Here is a 6,000-nt window from a genome sequence, read left to right on the forward strand (position 1 = left end):
CTCAAGTTGCAGTGCGGGAGGTGTAGGTTGGATATTGGAAATACTATTTCACTAGGAGGGTGGTGAAGCACTGGAATGGGTTACCTACGGGGGTGGCAGAATCTCCTTCCTTAGAGGTTTTTAAGGTCAGACTTGAGAAAGCCCTGGCTGGGATGATTTAGTTGGGGTTGGTCCTGCTTTGAGCAGGGGGGTGGACTAGATGACCTTCTGAGGTCCCTTCCAACCCTGAGATTCTATGATTCTATGTCCTCATCCCGAGTTCGGCCTGGTTAGTTGGGAATTCCAGCACAACAATACAGATTCCACTTGGTTTTGCATCCAAACCTCAGCAGCCCCACAAATCCACCTCTGCTCCATCACAACCAGGTCCCAGGTTTGGGGCAGGGGAGCCGCACAGCACCCTGGGCGGGAACTGAGAATAAGAACATTCAAACAGTCAGACTGGGTCAGACCAAAGGTCCAGCTAGCTCAGTATCCCCTGTGCCAGATGCTTCAGAGGGAGAGAACCATCCTATCATCCACGCCCAGCATCTGGCAGTCAGGTTCAGGGACACCCAGAGTATAGGGTTGTGTCCCTGACCAGCCTGGCTAATGGCCACTGCTTACCTAGTTCTTTTTTTTAACCCTGTTATAGTCTTGGCCTTCACAACATCCCCTGGCAAGGAGTTCCATAGGTTGACTGTGTGTTGTGTGAAGAAATACTTGCTTTTGTTTGTTTTAAACCTGCTGCCTATTAATTTCCCCAGATGACCCCTGATTCTAGCGTTATGTGAAGGGGTAAATAACACTTCCCTGGTCACTTTCTCCACATAAGTCATGATTTTATAGACCTCTATCATATCCCCCCTTAGTCATCTCTTTTCCAAGCAGAACAGTCCCAATCTTTTTAATCTCTCCTCATACGGAAGCTGTTCCAGACCCCTAACCACTTGTGAAGCCCATCTTTGCACCTTTTCCAATTCCAATACATTTTTACTGAGATGGGGGGACCACATCTGCACATAGTATTCCAGGTGTGGGCATCCCATGGATTTATATAGAGGCAGTATAATATTTTCTGTCTTATTATCTATCCCTTTCTTAATGGGAGAAACAAGAAACTGGGAAAGCTTCCTGAGGTGTCAGCCGTGACTAATTCATGAATAAGAACGCGCTGAGCCCACGGGATCACCCTGCCGGTTGCATGCCCCTGTCCTGTCCAGGCCAAAGCCAGCCTTGCTCCCACCACAGCCATAACAAATCATAGTATTTTCCCTCTTTCCCTCTCGCTCACCTCTTCCTAGCCCCTCCTCTTGTCCTCTGGAAAGTTCACCAGAAATCCATATTCCGGCCCTTTGAAACCTTGGCTCTTTGCCTCTGTGATTCGTGCACTGCAGCCCTGCATGTCACTCCATCTGGCACCTGCCTGCCAATGCCAACTGCCACCTCCTTCCACTGCCCATGCGAGGATCCCTTTTGAAGATCAGGCTGAGGAGCCCCTGCTGCTGAGGAAAGACCTGCCATGAGCACAGCCCCTGAGGACATAGTCTGAGTCTCTGGCTCACTCTCTTTTCACATTGATTCGGCAGCCATCCTGAGCCAGTGTCTGCAATTCTTTCAGCCTTCTCCAAGCCAGTGCCAGCCTTCCTACTCTTCCTGCACAAAGGGCCAGCTCCTTAAAGGCTGTGTTTGCCCGTTTGACTCTCAAGCTGAACAGCATGGCCCCGATTCTCTGAAGCGTTCAGCGTGCTGGGTGCTGAGCTCCCAGAAAAACTGGACCTGCATATCTCCAAATCGAGAGCCATGAATGCCTGCCATCCACACAGCCCTGGGCTCTCTTTGGAAGGGATGCGGGTTGGTTTGCCAGGGAAACTGCAAGCAACTTGTGAGTTCCCTCACCCCTTGGGATAGGCAGCAGGGCCAGGGCATGACACCTCCACTCCTGCCCAGGCACAGCCTAAGTCTCCTTCCCGAACCTGCTGGCATCAGGGAAGGGGTTAATTGGCAACAAGTCACAGGAGGCAAAGCAGCCGTCTCCTTCCTCATTACTCATGCAGAGCCAGGCAAAGGGTGGCTCAGTGATAAGTCACTGATTGTACATTTCCCCCCGCAGGTCCACAGGAGAGCGGGGTGGGGCAGAGGCAGGTGGGCAAGGGCCAGCGGAGTGAGGCAGAGGCAGGTGGGCAAGGGCCAGCAAGGACGTGCCTGCACTGGGCTCAGTGGCGAGGGGAGAGAGGGCCAGGTCTCATGTCAGGACACAATGCAGAGTGGTTCCTGCATGCGCAGTACCTACACGTCACGACGACGTGTCACCAGCTATAGCAGGAGATGGACCTGCGCAGAGCAAAGGCAGCACCATAACAGGCTGATTCTTCAAACATCCCTGGGCTATGAGGCACCCCCAGGCAAATCCGAGAGAAACCTGGACAGGCATTAGCCCGGGTTCCAGTGATTCCCATCTCTACTCAAGGAAAGATCATAATGAATAAACAATAGCTGTTCTTATTTAGTGCTTTGCATCAGCAGATCTCAAAGTGCTTTACAAAGCAAGTCAGGATCATCATCTCCATTGTACAGATGGGGAAACTGAGGCATGGGGAGCAGTAGTGATTTGCCTGGGTCACCCAACAGGCCACTAGAGCCAGGGAAAGAAGACAGGTCTCCTGAGTCCAAGCACAGTGCTCCATCCACTAGGCCAGTGGTTTTAAAACTTTTTTTTCTGGCGACCCAATTGAAGAAAATTGTTGATGCCCGCAACCCAGTGCAGCTGGGAAGAGGGGTTTGGGGTATGGGTGAGGGCTCTGGGCTGGGGCAGGAGGTTGGGGTGCAGGAGACGGTCAGGGCTCTGGGTGCAGGCTGTGGGGTGGGGCCAGAGATGAGAGGTTTGGGGTGTAGGAGGGGGCTCCAGGTTTTGCGGGGGCTCAGGGCTGGGGCAGAGGATTGTACCAGCAAAGAGGGGCCTCCCAGGGCCTGCCATGGAAGCTGCCCTCTCCCTTCCAGGATCTGTAATTAGCACTCTTCAGAGAGGGGAGGGCCAGCCCCACAGTCCTTGAATAAAAAGGGCTTGCGGTAAACAAGGAGGCTGCTTTTCCCTTCTTCCTTCCCCCATCTCCCCACCCCCTTCTCCCCACAGCCCCTGTGGAACCCAGGGGTCCCAGCAATGGTCACAGGAAGGAAATGTCTCCCAGGCCACAGCCATGTGCTCTGGTGTAGGGCTGGCAAATTTCCCCCCCCCCTCCACCCGGGTTTCCCTTCCATTCATTCCCCCACCCCAGCTCACCTTTACTGACCCCCAGGAAGGAACAGAGCCGTCCTTACCTGGGGGGCTGCTCCACCCTGTGCTGGCCCAGAACCCCAGAAGGAAATGGTGTGGAGTTGCCTTTTGATTTTAAATCCAACTTGCGGGTTTCTCCCAATCTCCCCACATTCAGTTGATTGGTCCCCTCTGCCAGCCTCTCCCCTCGCTCTGGCTCCACTTCTCTGGCTCTGGCCGTGCCAGGGAAACCAGTGAGTCAGAGAGGAGGGGCAGGTGAGCAACAGGAGTGGCAGGGCCAGGCACAGAGGCAGCATTCCCAGGGCAGGGAGGAGCAAGCCCTCTTCCAAGAGCAGAGTGGGAAACATACACCGCACAAGACGCACACCCAGGGCCCAGTGGCCTGTGCAAACCAGCCAGAGGTTCAGCTGGGCCACCAGCCTGGGCCCTCACACAGCAAATCGCCTGCACCCCCGCAGTGCGTGTGGATTCCTTCTGCTCCATCTGTAGCACATATCCCCCTCTCACTGCCCCACAGCAATAGGAGCGGCTCAGGGACTCACGCCCGCACACAGCCCTGCGATTGTGCAGGCTCAGCTGGGGTAATCCGAGCTCACCAGCTCACAGCTGCAGGGATGAGGTGGGAGGGAATCCCTGCACGGGGTCTCCCAAATGCAGGCCTGGCCTAACTGGCCAGAGGCACACCAGGGAGCAGTGTCTATCACAGAGGGATACGGGAACTGAGTGAGCTCTGGGCTGGACCAGCCTGAGTAAACTATACATCTGATTCCCCTCTCACCCCCCACCCCCACTCTGACTGAGCCCAATGCTCTTTTAACTCCCCCCAGTGTAAACCAGTAGGTGAACTCTGCCTGCCCATGGGATGGGGCCCCACTCCCCAGGGGGGAGCAGAGGAAGGCCGATCTTCCCCCTACTGGTGCATCATTTTGAGGTTTAGAGGCTGGATGCCTGGCGCGGGGCAGCAGGGCGCGTGCACAGACGCACCTGGGGAACTTTCACTGCAAAAATGTAGGCTGCAACTGCTTGGTGCAGTGAGCAGAGGTTTTGTGAATCCCAGTGGGGCCTGACTATAGGATTTAGGTGCCTAAAGTGACACTTCACTCCCCCAGCCCCTGAGGGAGTGTGTCCCTGTGAACTGGAAGAAGAGCGGAGTTCTAACCCCAGCTGGGTGACACTGGGAAAGTCATTTCCCCTCTGGGCCTGTCTCCTGCCCTTTGTCTGTCCTCTGTATTTCCAGGGGGAGCTGTCACGGAAGGGGCTCGTTCTCATCCCATGGATTTCCTGCTCCCTGCACAACGGGGCCCAGATCTCCATTTAGCCCTTCTGATGCTGCTGCAACACTGAGTTTCCCAGCGAAAAGCAACGCTGCACAGGCAGGAGGGGAAGATACTGTAGCCAAGTAAAAGAGCCTTGTTTCAATAGGCGGGATATAATTACTCAAGTTTGAGCTTGGCCAGGACTTCATTAATTGTTCTCATTATTTAACATTTGCATATAGCGCTCCAGGTGTGTCTGGCACTTACACAGCAAGGCAAGACACAGGATGGGCATGTCAAAATGGCCTAAGAGATTTAGGAGATTAAATGTAAAGTAATGCACATTGGAAAAAATAACGCCACCTATACATACAATATGATGGGGGCTAATTTAGCTACAGCTAATCAGGAAAGAGATCTTGGAGTCATCGTGGATAGTGTGCAGTGGTAGTCAAAAAAGCAAACAGGATGTTAGGAACAATTAAAAAAGGGACGGAGAATAAGACGGAGAATATCTTATTGCCCTTATATAAATCCATGGTACGCCCACATCTCGAATACTGTGTACAGATGTGGTCTTCTCATTGCAAAAAAGATATACTGGCATTAGAAAAACTTTAGAAAAGGGCAACGAAAATGATTAGGGGGTTGGAATGGGTCCCATATGAGGAGAGATTAAAGAGGCGAGGACTTTTCAGCTTGGGAAAGAGAAGACAAAGGGGCGATATGATAGAGGTATATAAAATCATGAGTGGTGTGAAGAAAGTGAATAAGGAAAAGTTATTTACTTGTTCCCATAATACAAGAACTAGGGGCCACCAAATGAAATTAATTGGCTGTAAATTTAAAACACATACAAGGAAGTTCTTCTTCACACAGCGCACAGTCAACCTGCGGGACTCTTTGCCTGAGGAGGTTGTGAAGGCCAGGACTATAACAGGGTTTAAAAGAGAACTGGATTAAATTCATGGAGGTTAAGTCCATTAATGCTATTAGCCAGGGTGGTAAGGAATGGTGTCCCTAGCCTCTGTTTGTCAGAGGATGGAGATGGATGGCAGGAGAGAGATACTTGATTATTGCCTGTAGGTCACTCTCTCTGGGGCACCTGGCATTGGTCACTGTTGTAGACAGGATACTGGGCTGGATGGACTTGGTCTGACCCAGTATGGCCATTTCTTATGTCTATGTCTTCCAATGTGTGAATGTGCTCCGAGTCACTTGGGCATATCTTCAAAACTCCCCCACAGCCCTGTGGCCCAAAGAACATTACAATCCAAGTTCACAAATGGCAGAACAGGCTAGGAACAAACCTCAGGGGAGATGAAGGAGGACAGAGGTGGAAGTAGCTCCCCCAAAGGGCTCAGGGCCAGATCCCCAAGTGCTCAGCACCCAGCCTACTGAAACCTGACCCAGCTGTTTGTTTGTTATTGTGGGATCTTCCTGGGCACTGGATATCCAAATCAGCATATTACACACCCACCTCCCAGCTGC

The sequence above is a fragment of the Chelonoidis abingdonii genome, chromosome 4 (genome assembly GCF_003597395.2).
Source record: "Chelonoidis abingdonii isolate Lonesome George chromosome 4, CheloAbing_2.0, whole genome shotgun sequence".
Lineage (NCBI taxonomy): Eukaryota > Metazoa > Chordata > Testudines > Testudinidae > Chelonoidis > Chelonoidis abingdonii.